This window comes from Lissotriton helveticus, chromosome 8 (assembly GCF_964261635.1).
Source record: "Lissotriton helveticus chromosome 8, aLisHel1.1, whole genome shotgun sequence".
NCBI lineage: Eukaryota > Metazoa > Chordata > Amphibia > Caudata > Salamandridae > Lissotriton > Lissotriton helveticus.
The window spans coordinates 691,179,280-691,194,059 of record NC_136069.1 but is presented as its reverse complement, the minus strand read 5'-3'; positions in this window follow the sequence as shown (position 1 = coordinate 691,194,059).

Here is a 14,780-nt window from a genome sequence, read left to right as displayed (position 1 = left end):
ACGCACTGCTACAATCCCCTGAGCACTACTGATGCCGTCCAGCCATCTCCTTGTCACTACCCATGCACTCCTCCAATTGGCCAGCCAGCACCATGTACAATTCCAATCGCTCCGCCAAAACCCTAGCACTTATATATTCACCATGCTCTCTCCTTGCAGTACTCTAATCATCCAGTCACTATCCATGTACGCATGCAATGACCCATACACTAACTCATACTCTGCTACAATCCCGTGAGTACTAGACATGCAGTCCAGCCATCGCCCTGTCAATACCCATGCATTCTTCCAATCACCTATGTGCTTATCCAATCACTCTGCCAAAAGCCAAGCGCTTATAAATTCACCATGCACTCTCCTTGCAGTACTCTAATCATGTACTCATGCAAAGACCCAGGCAATAACACATGCAGTGGTACAATCGCCTGTGCACTGCCCATGCAGTCATCCAATCACCAAGCCAGCTCCATGTACTTATCCAATCACTCCGCCAAAACCCAAGCACTTATAACTTCACCTTGCACTCTCCTTGCAGTACTTGCTTCATCCAGTCAGTACCGATGTACTTATGTAATGACCCAGGCAACAACACATGCACTGCTACATTCTCCTGTGCACTGCCTATGTAGTCCAGCCATATTCTTGTCATTGCCTATGCACTCCTCCAATTAACCAGTCAGCACAATGTACTTATCCAATCACTCCACGAAAACGCAAGCACTTTTAAATTCATCATGCAATCTCCTTGCAGTACTCTAACCATCTTGTCACTATCCATGCACTCATGCAATGACCCAGGCACTAACTCATGCACTGCTACAATCCCCTGAGCACTACCCATGCAGTCCAGCCATCGCCCTGTCACCACCCATGCACTCTTCCAATAACCCAGCCAGCACCATGCACTTATCCAATCACTGCCAAAATCCAAGCCCTTATAAATTCACCATGCACTCTACTTGCATTACTCTAATCATCCAGTTAGTACCCATGTACTCATGCAATGACCCAGGCACTAACACTTGCACTGATACAATCCCCTTAGCAGTACCCTTGCAGTCCAGGCATCGCCATGTCACCACCTATGCACTCCTCCAATCACCCAGTCAGCAACATGTACCTATCCAATCACTCCGCCAAAACTCAAGCAGTTATACATTCATCATGCAGTCTCCTTACAGTGCTCTAATCATCAAGTCAGTACCCATGCATGCATGCAATGACCCAGGCACTAACACATGCAGTGGTACAATCACATGTGCACTGCCCATGCAGTCATCCAATCACCAAGCCAGCTCCATGTACTTATGCAAACACTCCGCCATAACCCAAGTCTCCTTAAAGTACTCTCTTCATCAAGTCGGTACGGATGTACTTATGTAATGACTCAGGCCCTAACACATGCACTGCTGCAATCCCCTGTGCACTACCCATGCAGTCCACCCATTTCCTTGTAACTGCTTATGCACTCCTCCAATCACCCAGTCAACAGCATGTACTTATCCAATCACTCTGCCAAAATCCAAGTACTTATAAATTCACCATACACTCTCCTTGCAGCACTCCAATCATCCTGTCACTACCCATGCACTCATGCAATGACCCAGGCACTATCATATGCACTGCTACAATCCCCTGAGCACTACCCATGCAGTCCAGCCATCACCCTGTCACTACTCATGCACTCCTCCAATCACCCAGCAAGCACCATGTACTTATCCAATCACTCTGCCAAAATCAAAGCACTTATAAATTCACCATACACTCTCCTTTCAATACGCTAATCTTCCAATCAGTGATCATGTATTCATGCAATGCCCAGCACTAACACATGCAGTGCTACATTCCCCTAAGTACTACCCATGCAGTCCAGCCATCACCCTTTCACTAACCATGCACTCCTCCAATCACCCAGTCAGCACAATGTACTTATCCAATCACTCCACGAAAACGCAAGCACTTTTAAATTGATCATGCAATCTACTTAGAGTACTCTAATCATCCTGTCACTATCCATGCACTCATGCAATGACCCAGGCACTAACTCATGCACTGCTGTAATCCCCTGAGCACTACCCATGCAGTCCAGCCATCGCCCTATCACTACCCATGCACTCTTCCCATCACCAAGCCAGCACCATGCACTTATCCAATCACTCTGCCAAAATCCAAGCACTTATAAATTCACCATGCACTCTCCTTGCAGTACTCTAATCCTCCAGTCAGTACCCATGTACTCATACAATGACCCAGGCACTAACACTTGCACTGCTACAATCCCCTTAGCACTACACATGCAGTCCAGGCATCGCCATGTCACTACCCATGCACTCCTCCAATCACCCAGTCATGTACTTATCCAATCACTCCGCCAAAACCCAGGCAGTTATACATTTGTCATGCAGTCTCCTTGCAGTACTCTAATCATCCATGTATGCATGCAATAACCCAGGTACTAACACATGCAGTGATACAATCACCTGTGCACTGCCCATGCAGTCTTCCAAACACCAAACCAGCACCATATACTTATCTATTCACTCCACCAAAACACAAGCACTAATAAATTCACCATTTACTATCCTTGCAGCACTCTCTTCCTTCAGTCAGTACCCATGTACTTATGCAATGATCCAGGCACTAACACATGCACTGCCACAATCCCTTGTGCGCTACCCATACAGACCACTAACCACCTACACTGTACTGATTCACTCCTGCAATTACCCAGGTAGTACCCATGCAGTCCGGCCATTGCCCTGTTACTACCCATGCACTCCTCCAATCACCCAGCCAGCACCATGTACTTATCCAATCACTGTGCCAAAATCCAAACACTCATAAAATCAGCGGGCACTCTCCTTGTAGCACCCTAATCATCTAGCCACTACTCAAGTACTCATGCAATGACCCAGGCACTAACTCATGGAAAATACAGAGTAGGTCATGGTGCTCACAGGGGTACCCCAACACATAGTGTTCCCTAGTGTATGTAGGTGTTTTCACTGTATTCTAACTGTATTTTAGCATAGCCTGGCTCTAGGCCTGGTTAGTCAGATTGAGTTACCACCAGTGCCCGTCAGCAAAAAGTTGGGGGCACAGGAGAACTTTCTGCTCCTCCATTTGTTCTTTCTGCACATCTCTTGCTTCTTCCTACACTTTTCTTCATCTTTCTGGACTTCTGTTGCCTCTTTCTGCATTTATCTTGCTTCTTTCTGCGCTTTGCTTCCTCTTTCTTCACATGTTCTACCTTTGTAGGTATACTTAAGTTAGAAATTAGCATTTAAAAAACCTTTGAAATTCACTGAAAAAAACCATAGGTTTCAGGAACGTTATAGTTAGCAATTAGCATATAAAAAACCTTAGAAATTCGCTGAAAAAAACACAGGTTTCAGGGACATTATAGTTAGTTGGACATTTAACTGATACAAATCCAGAGAAATTCAGCTGTTATAGTTAGTTCAGCTAACTATAACTCGCGGCCCCTCAATGCACTGCTGATGACTTCACATATTACATTATTCATGAAATGGTCAGAGACAATACTGATGACATCACTGATGACATCTCAAATTACATCACTGATGACATCATCCAGTGACTGTGTGTGTTTCTATAAAGTTCAAATATGTTTTATATATATACCAAGGTGTATTTAAAAATGAGTGGGTGTATAAGTGTCTGGATGGATGACTGTGAGCAATGCCCCTGTGGCTGACACGCGCTGGTTTGTCATACAGATGGAGGCTTAATGGTGGATCGAAAATAAATCTATGAACCTCAAATCCTGAGTGGGGCTCAAACTTTGTTTTAAAAAAATAATATATATATATATATTACCTACTGGCGGTCGCCAGTAGGTATATATAGTTAGGATTTTTTCCCTATGGGATTTTTGAAAATTCTATGTCTAATAACTTTGGCGTTTGTGGACGGAATTGGCTGAAATTTTCTGGAAAATGGAACATTTTGTTTCTGAGCAGCCCTTGGAAATTTGGGGGGGGTTCGTCAAGGGGGGGCTGAGAAAAAAGGGGGGTCCCAAAACGTGTTTTTAACATTGAGTTTTCCATAGGGCGGTTGGCCTCACTTTTAGCCCGAACGGCTGAATGGATTTGCATGAAACTTGGCAAAATTGTAGGGACTGGTAGCCCGATGTGCATTTTCTAGGTCTCAATATATGTGCTCCAGTGGATTTTGAGAAATTAACGTTTAAAAAAAGATATATATCTGTAAGCGCGCTCTGGGCAGCGCTCCGGTCCGCGGACCTTAAGCGTACCGGAACTTCGCGTAGCTAAGCTGATTGGCTCTCCGGTGTCTGTCAACATTCTAAACAGTCCGGAGCGGCCGCCATCTTGTCTCTCGGTAGGATCGAGAGACAAGAGGAGGCCAAAACAAAGGGGGAAATAACCATAAGGGGGCATACTAGATCCTCCCTGACCCCCTAGGTTTAATGTGGAGGTTTTAAAAGGGCCCCGCGGGGCAAAAAAAACAATAAATTTTTTTTGTTTTTTTTGCGTGGGGAGCGCCCGGTCCGCGAACCGGGAAGCGTTCTGGGCAGCGTACTGCAATGAAAAATGAATGATAGACTTTTCAAATGCTGTATGTTAATTGATTGTTGGTTTTGTTGATTATTTTTTATTTTCTTTATTTTTTAAGCATTTTTTTTATTGTGATTGTGTTTCATAATTTATTAAACTTTCTAACATTTCATTGTCAGACATTTCATAATTATCATTGAATATACATTGTAGTCTCTGAGGGTGTAAAATGTCCTCATTTTCAAGGAGGTTATCTACTGCTTGTACACATTGCAGTAGTTCTTTGTCTAAAGTTTCATCGAAAAATTCAATATCATTTTCATCATTGATTTCTTGGCTGCTCTCTTGCAGGACAATTTGAAATTCAACTTTCTGTTCGCCTTCCATTTTGCCTGAAATTTAGATTAAAAAAATATATATTAGTAGAGATAGGGCACTGTTGGGATTAATTTTGGGCAGTGTATAGTATCAGAGTGGAAGTAGGAATATAAAAAAGTGTATGTGATTAAACGTAAGTAAATTCATAATTATACAAGAGAAGCCTAACTCCATCCATAACTATAACAGAGAAGTCTATCTAAATCTATAACTACTACAGAGGGATAGTATATAACTATCAGAAAAAGTTTACCATATTAACTTATAGTGCACAATATACTTCAGTTTTAAAAATAAAAACTTACCTTTAGATAGAAGTTGAAGGAATTAGTGAAAATCCTATTGAAATGTACACCAAGAAGTAGTAGTCAAAATGGCTGTGTTTTCTTCTCTTCCTTTATATATATTCAGGTATATAACCAATCAAATGTCAGGTAAAAAAAGTAGAAAATGAAAGTAACATTTTAATTGGTTGTCAATTCCAACACTTCAGATGTGTTTTGTGAAGTAATTTACCTCACGGTATTTAGAGAGGTCTACAGGCTAAATGGCTAAATGGAATTCCAATCAAATTTGTGAAAATGGTAGGGATTGGTATGTAGTATGAGCTAGTCTATATTTGGTGAAATTGTCTCCAGTGGCTTTTCTGTGAACTACTTTCCCACCTTTTTTGATGGTGCGCTTCCCAGGGAGCGACCCGGTACGCGAACCGTTGAGCGCCCCGGTTCGCGAACCTTAAGCGTAACGGGAGTCCACCATTTTGTGTTTCGGTCGAATTAAGATACAAGATGGAGGGCAAATAATGTTCAGAATGGGTAGAAGGGGGCACGGTAGACTTATCTTGACCCCCTAGGTTTTGTGAGGGTGGCTGAGGAGGCCCATATGTGCGAAAAAAAACATTTTTTTTTTAAATTTCGCAAGGTTAGCTCCCGGTTCGCGTACCGGGTAGCGCCCCAGGGAGCGTACTTTGTTGAAAATTAGTGAAAAATGTTAGAGTAAAATAATAATTGTGAGTGATCAGATGTAGGGTAGCTCTGAGAAGAGCTTTTGGGTTTATGGTACATTTAGGTACTTATAAGTAGGTACCAATGCACATTCTTAAATTCAGAGTGAAAATTCTGTTGCCCTCATCTGAGAAGTGAACTCCATCTCCTCTGTAGATATCTTGCATGTAGTAACGCAAGTTATTGTTGTACAGGGAGCCCATTCCATGGTCTCTCATGTAAGCTGAAAAAGATTTGTTTACATGCTTCCTCGACTTCTCAATTTGTGGACAAAATTGGTTTGACCACCTCCATTTCTGTCTTTGGCATATATTTGAATATACCAAGGCAGTCTGAGGAAAAAGTGCCATTAATTGCTCAAAGGTGTCCTTTAAAAGCATTTCCAGACCTACACCAGTCAAAGTGCCCAAGTCATTACCTCCACAGTGCACAATTAACAGGTCAGGTTTGGGCAAATGCATAAAGGTTTTCACCAATGGTATCAATTGGTGACATTTTAATCCTCTGTGGCCAAACCACTTAATTTCCACGTCTTGTAAATTGAAGTTAGGTAAAGTCCTGTTTTCAGTGTACCTTTGAGCCCAGTGAATATAACTATGTCCAACAATCCAGACAGAAAACATGGTGAGAGAAGGTTCTCCTGCAGTCAGATGAAGTGTGGCAATGAAATGGCAGTTGAAAAAATGAGAGTTTAAAATGAAAAAAACTGTGGAGTTTCTGTGTTCATGAAGCAGTAACAGTGATTGGTGGATTTTGATTGCTGAAAACAGAAAGTTAGGGTGCACGGATGAGTTATTTGAAAGATGTATTTTGAATGGTCAATAAAAAATCATTAAATGAAAGAATGCACTGGATATGCAGGTGCACTGAGAGTTCAGAGTTCAATTGCAACATTGTTGTGTGAACTTGCAAACACCAGAAGTCTTCCAAGAGGTGGTTGCCATGCAGAAAAGGCAGAAAGGGCAGAGGGGGGAAGGGTTTTCATTTGAAAAAAAGTGAGGGAAGAGTTTTGATTGGGTGACATGAGAGATATGTGTGAAGAATTACAGCATTTCTGTGCTTTTGATAGCTGCAGACTCTGGAGTGCATACCTTTTGCTCTGCTGAAGACAAATTGGTGTGTTTCTGAGACTGTTTTCAAACTCAAAGTATTTGCTAAGGTGAGAAAATATTTCTTTAATTTAGATAGAGAATAGTGTGCTTTAAGGAGAAAATTATGAATTATATGGCGCAAATTGCTTGTAAATATGCTCCCACCTGTGCAAGGAAAATTTAGATTTTTAATGTTTGTGTTACATAGCCATGTTAAAAGTGATACAAACATGCTGCAAAGGCAATTAAAAAACGCTTTATGTGTCTTAAGGACATTTTAAGTAATTTTCCCATGTGCAGTGTTTTGAAATTATGATTTGAAAATCGTTTTTGGGGAAAAGGAATTTTTTTTAAATTTATGACAAGGACATAATGGTGTATGCTTCTTTATAAGGCAATTGACTGTCCCTGATGTTATTTTTCCCATTTTAATGTAAGACCTTTCTCTGTGGCGCAAATTGCTTGTAAATATGCTCCCACCTGTGCATGGCACATTTAGATTTTAAATGTTTGTGTTACATAGCCATGTTAAAAGTGACCCAACCATGCTGGAAAGGCAATAAAAAACACTTTCATGTGTCTTAAGGACATTTTAAGTAATTTCCCTGTGGGCAGTGTTTTCAAATTATGAATTGAAAATCGTTTTTGAGGTAAAGGAATGTTGTTAAAATTTATGTGCGCCATATGCCCCCAAATTTCTTTTTCAGGGGTGCAGCAGGGTGTTATTGAGACACCCCTACACCTTTGGAAAAATTCCTAATTTGCGATGAGCTAATTGCTAATTGCAAATTGCACCTTCTTTCATATGGGCATCCTGGCGCATGGAAATGAATGGGTAATTTGCAATTAGCAATTTTCTCATCGCAAATTTGGAATGGTAAAGAATCGCTATTTATTCCTTAAAATTCGCTATTTTGGAAATGCAAAATAGTTATATGATACATATGGCGGTTGATGTCTAACAAGATAAGAAGCTTAGGGATAGATTTATGATGACTGGCGCAATGAAGTGGACATCACTTACTTCATTGGTAGAGCTTTACATGTATTATGTCCTCTGTATTCTTCATCAAGCGTAACTTTAATCTGCAATCCTGAGTAGGCCTCACCTTAAACAAACCTCTGGATAGGCCACATCTTATCGTCATCCTGAATTAATCATTTAAAATGCTAGGGACAGATTTATGATAGGTGTATGCCTCTTTTGCGCCACTTACAAAACACTGTCCATGGGGAAATGACTTAAAATGTCCTTAAGACACATGAATGTGTTTTTTTAAAGCGTTTGCAATTTTTTTGGGTCACTTTTAACATGGCTATGTGACTCAAACAGTCAAAATCTAAATTCACCATGCACAGGTGGGAGCATATTTACAAGGAATGTGCTCCATGGGGAAAGCTCTTATAATGTAATATGGGAAAAATGACATCAGAGACACTGAAATGCCTTATAGAGAAGCATACACCATTATGTCCTTGTCATAAATTTGCAAACCATTACTTTTCCCCAAAAACGATTTTCAAATCATAATTTGAAAACACTGCACATGTGGAAATGACTTAAAATGTCCTTAATTCAAAATTTGCTATTCCTTATTTTGCGATTGCACTGAAGGATTTGCAAATTTTGCGATTCCTTAAATGCAATGTATCAAACAAAAAATATGTAAAAAATGACATTAAGTATTTGGAAACTACCACCAACTTCTAGTTTGTGGTAATTTGCGAATTCTTTTCAAAAAGCATTTTTTTCCAAAAAACAAAAGGTGCCATATGACGCCCATACATGCCCTTAGGGCATGTATGTGCGCCATATGCCCCCAAATTTCTTTTTCAGGGGTGCAGCAGGGTGTTCTTGAGATACCCCTGCACCCTTGAAAAAATTCCTATTTTGTGATGAGCTAATTGCTAATCGCAAATTGCACCTTCATTCCTATGAGCCTCCTAGCCCATGGAAATGAATGGGTAATTTGCAATTAGCAAATTGCTCATTGCAAATTAGGAATAGTAAAGAATTGCTATTTATTCCTTAAAATTCGCTATTTAGGAAATGCAAAATAGTTTGATGGTACATATGGTGGTTCATCTGTAACAAGATAAGAAGCTTAGGGATACATTTATGATGACTGGCGAAATAAAGTGCAAATCACTTACTTCATTGGTAGGCCTTTACATGTATTATCTCTTCTGTATTCTTCATCAAGCGTAACTTTAATCTGCAATCCTGAGTAGGCCTCACCTTAAACAAACCTCTGGATAGGCCACACCTTATCGTCATCCTGGATTAATCATTTAAAATGCTAGGGACAGATTTATGATAGGTGTATGCCTCTTTTGCGCCACTGTGCGTCACTTTTATGATGCAGCGGCGGTGCAAAAGATTTGCTATGAGGCGACAAAATTACAAATTGATGCTTTTAGGCAGATATGTCATGGTGTAAAAAAAACGTACCACATGAAACCGATGCAGCAGTGATGCAAAAGATGCACCATGTTGCAAGACAGGCCTCACTTGGGGCCATATGTATCAAGCTAATTAGCATTCGCAAAGATCAAAATTCTGCGAATTTCGGCCTTTGCGAATGCTAATTAGACAAATGGTATGTATCAAACAAGTTTGATGCAAAATAAGGAATAGCAAAATTTGCTATTCCTTATTTTGCGATTGCACTGAAGGATTTGCAAATTTTGCGATTACTTAAATGCAATGTATCAAACAAAAAATATGTAAAAAAATGGCATTAAGGATTTGGAAACTACCACCAACTTCTAGTTGGTGGTAATTTGTGAATTCTTTTCAAAAAGCTTTTTTTCCAAAAAACAAAAGGTGCCATATGACGCCCATACATGCCCTTAGGGCATGTATGTGCGCCATATGCCCCCAAATTTCTTTTTCAGGGGGTGCAGCAGGGTGTTCTTGAGACACCCCTGCACCCTTGGAAAAATTCCTATTTTGTGATGAGCTAATTGCTAATCGCAAATTGCACCTTCATTCCTATGAGCCTCCTAGCCCATGGAAATGAATGGGTAATTTGCAATTAGCAAATTGCTCATTGCAAATTAGGAATGGTAAAGAATTGCTATTTATTCCTTAAAATTCGCTATTTAGGAAATGCAAAATAGTTTGATGGTACATATGGTGGTTCATCTGTAACAAGATAAGAAGCTTAGGGATACATTTATGATGACTGGCGAAATAAAGTGCAAATCACTTACTTCATTGGTAGGCCTTTACATGTATTATCTCTTCTGTATTCTTCATCAAGCGTAACTTTAATCTGCAATCCTGAGTAGGCCTCACCTTAAACAAACCTCTGGATAGGCCACACCTTATCGCCATCCTGGATTAATCATTTAAAATGCTAGGGACAGATTTATGATAGGTGTATGCCTCTTTTGCGCCACTGTGCGTCACTTTTATGATGCAGCGGCGGTGCAAAAGATTTGCTATGAGGCGACAAAATTACAAATTGATGCTTTTAGGCAGATATGTCATGGTGTAAAAAAAACGTACCACATGAAACCGATGCAGCAGTGATGCAAAAGATGCACCATGTTGCAAGACAGGCCTCACTTGGGGCCATATGTATCAAGCTAATTAGCATTCGCAAAGATCAAAATTCTGCGAATTTTGGCCTTTGCGAATGCTAATTAGACAAATGGTATGTATCAAACAAGTTTGATGCAAAATAAGGAATAGCAAAATTTGCTATTCCTTATTTTGCGATTGCACTGAAGGATTTGCAAATTTTGCGATTACTTAAATGCAATGTATCAAACAAAAAATATGTAAAAAATGACATTAAGGATTTGGAAACTATTGTGGTAAATTGGTGGTAATTTGTGAATTCTTTTCCAAAAGCTTTTTTTCAAAAAAACAAAAGGTCCCATATGACGCCAACACATGCCCTTAGGGCATGTATGTGTGCCATATGCCCCCAAATTTCTTTTTCAGGGGTGCAGCAGGGTGTTCTTGAGACACCCCTGCACCCTTGGAAAAATTCCTAATTTGTGATGAGCAAATTGCTAATCGCAAATTAAACCTTCATTCCTATGAGGCTCCTAGCCCATGGAAATGAATGGGTAACTTGCAATTAGCAATTTGCTCATTGCAAATTAGGAATGGTAAAGAATTGCTATTTATTCCTTAAAATTCGCTATTTAGGAAATGCAAAATAGTTTGATGGTACATATGGCGGTTCATCTGTAACAAGATAAGAAGATTAGGGATAGATTTATGATGACTGGTGCATCACCAGGGATGAGTCAGTCATCCTGTGCCGCTGTTCCGCCACCCATGGTGTGCTGCATTTACAATGCGGGGCATCATGGGGCAAAAATGGCACAGATGCGTGATGTATCTGTGATGTAAAGGTAGTGATTGCTGGAGTTGTATCGCAAGTGCGATGCAGCTCAAGCAAGGCTCAGGGGTGCCCCATCTCCACAATGTTGCGTCAAGACCTATGCCTGCTTAAAGCAGGCGCAGGGTTTTGACGCAGTTTTCTCCTATCTGATTGTAAATACGGCACACCATGGGTGGCAGAGCAGCGGTGCACGTTAACTGGTGCATGCCTGGGGATGTGCCATTTAACATAAATCTGCCCCTTTACATTTAAGTATGTGCAGGACACACAGAGTCGGTGAGGCTTATCCAAGGTTAAGAAGAGATGAGTCCTGTTCACTGAAAAATTAGACATAGTCTTCACCTGATCAGCATTGCTGGACATGGCTAAATAATAGCTGCAAAATATTACTCTTGTTAAACAATTTTACTATTATAATCTCTGAGATTTGTCTCTTACTCTGCAACATCTCATTGTTGTTATCTTTCTTTAAAGATAAAGACAACATCAACATGAGTGACAATCTGCAATCAGTTGATTTTGACCTCATCATTGAACTTGTAATTGAAACATCAGTGGATGTTGATCCATTGGATGATTTAAATCCTGAGGATGAAGAAGAGCGTGATGAGGATGCAGATTTGTCCGAATTATATGACATAGGGTGGGAAGCTGACCTGCTTGAGCCTATGGAAATATAAACATTTATTTTTAAAATGTATAATTAATAAAAAGTAAAAATGTAAACCGTTTAATTTAAAAATAAAGACACCTTCAAAAACAGGTTATGTGTAGTGTCTTCAATAAAATATTAAAATATGCTCATAAAATTAGATCAGATTCACATATAAAATAGCACAGGTAACATAAATATAAATGTCATTTCTTTTCTGCTATTTCTGTATTGTAAATTTGCCAAGGACTAAAAAATCTTCTATTTAAAATGTCAAGTAGTGTGTTAAGTTTTTGATCATTGTTATTGATTTACTGTTTGGTAATAATGGTTAATAACATTTTTTATTATATTTTACCACAGATTCAACTGCAGATCATTTCAAGATTTCACCATGCCAACAATAGAAAGACAGAGAAAGGCTGCAAAACGTCAAAGACAGCAGGTGAAACAAAATAAGCAGCAGTCCTCTAACAAAAAGATTTGTCAAGTCACGAAGAAAGCACCGGGTAAGAGCACAAAATATTTCATAAGAAATATGTGTAGTAAACAAAATATTACTACAGAAAATGTTTCAGTCCATAAAAAGATAAGCAAATCAAATGGAAAGGAAAGGCCAATCAAAAAGGTTACTGCTAGAGCAAGAGACAACTCTGTGCATGATAGTAGAAGGAAACAACAGTTTAGGGACATTCGTAAACGAATGTTCCGCAACAGGATAATTGGCAATTTGTTAAAAAATATTAAGAAAGGTCAACAGAAACTGGTTTTTTATAAGAGAAAAAAAAAAGTTGAGAAAGTTATTGATCAGGCATTTGAAATTAAACGTAAGTTATTTATTTTGATAATCAATAGAATTAGGAAGCTAAACAAGGCAATTTATGATTTCAAAAGAAATAGTAGATGGAAGAGAATAGTTAATCGTAGTAATTTTTGTGAAGTTTTTTCTGGAGAATGGATGCATAGTTCAAGCTGTGAGGCATTTTTTAATGAGGAGAGTTATTTCCAGGATAATGATTTGGTGCATGCAGTTGACACCAGTGGTCGTGCTTATGAAGTGAAAGATGGTTGTCCAGTTGAAAAAGAAAAACTTGTGACAACAGAGGCAGAAGAGGTGTTAGGTAATGAGGTTTTAGGAAGACGTGCTAAGGGTCCTGTGTACACCTGGAAGTGTAGTAGTATTTGCAGTGTGCGACAGGATTCCATCAATTTGCTTTGTGATTTTGTACGGTCATTTAATAAGAAAAGTTTGAAGCAGAAAATGAAGTTGTTGCAAGAATTAGATCCTTGCAGAGTGAGAGAAGTGACAGGATTGCATGGTCATTCACTGGCTTGTCTTTCCAGGAGAGTATGCCAGAGTGTTTTTCATCATTTCAGGATGCTAGCAGTGCATCATAATAAAGTGAGGAAATTAGTTAGAATGTTGTATTATGCTAAGAGTCCAGCAATTATGCTTAAACAAATATGCGCTGCTCTTTTGCATGGTTCTGAAATAGATGTGAAGAACATATGTGAAGAAATTGAGTTTTGTTACTTTGGAAGTAAAGAGGAGAATGTTGAAATTGACCCAGAAGAAGAGGGTAATGTGGAAGATAGTGTACAGGTTTCCAGTACAGATAATTTCCAGAGGGAAATTGCGACGTTTCAGGTGAAATCAAGTGAGAGGCCTAATTTCACTTGTGTGTGTTGTCGACGCACTTATTATAAGAATCAGACTAAGTTAGTGGATTTATATGCAAAAAGTGAAAGGGAAAATAATAGTGAATGGAAGGATTTTGCAACATACTTGATGGTAGAAAATTGTTTTGATTTGGGATTTGATCAACGTGTGTGTACTTATTGTTGTTGCAAATTAAATCAAAACCAGATGCCTGCTAGAGCAGTTCATAATAATCTGGAATTGGTTGAGATTCCTTCTGAATTGAAGGATTTAAATTCTTATGAATCTATTTTGATTCAAAGTATCCATCCCTTTCAGGCTATTGTAAGAATGGAGCCAAAGACAGGGAAATTGCCTCCATCAGATTTACAGAGAGGATTAAAGGGAAGAGTTGTTTATTTGCCTCTAGATTTGAAGAAAAACATTAACACAATTGGAGTAGAAAAAGTGGAAGAGGAACCTCTGGTTATCTTAGTTAATGGGGTTCCGACAAAGAATAAGAAAATATGGCAAGATTTAGTAGATGTTAGGAAAGTTAAAAAGGCAACATTGTATTTGAAAAAAAATAATAAATACTATAAGAATGTATATGTTGCAGAAGAGGAAGTAAGTGAGGAAGAGGAAAGCAATTTGTGTGCTGGTCAAATTGAGAAAGTAGAACCCTCTACTAGTGAAGAAATATATGAACATTATAGTGTTCATCCTTTGCATTCCAAGGAAGTCATGGGGAATGCTATTGAGTTGTTTCAAATGAAACAAGCCAAAGGGAGTCCCATTAGTGTTTGGGAGGAAAGTTTGGAAGCTCGGTGTTTCCCACAGCTTTTTCCAACAGGTCAGGGAGGAAGATATGATGAGCGACCTCATCAAATTCCTGCTTCTGAATACCGGACTTTGCGATTGTATGCAGGAGATGCTAGGTTTCGACAATGCATTCCCTATTTGTTTCATCTCCTGTTTGAAAGCGATCTGTCTGGACTGTCATATGCAGTGAACCACATCTTGAAAAGTGGTATACACATGCAAAACATCTTGGCAAGTGACTTTATGGATAAAGTCAATGTCCAAGACAGTATTTTGGATTCTCACCTGATTA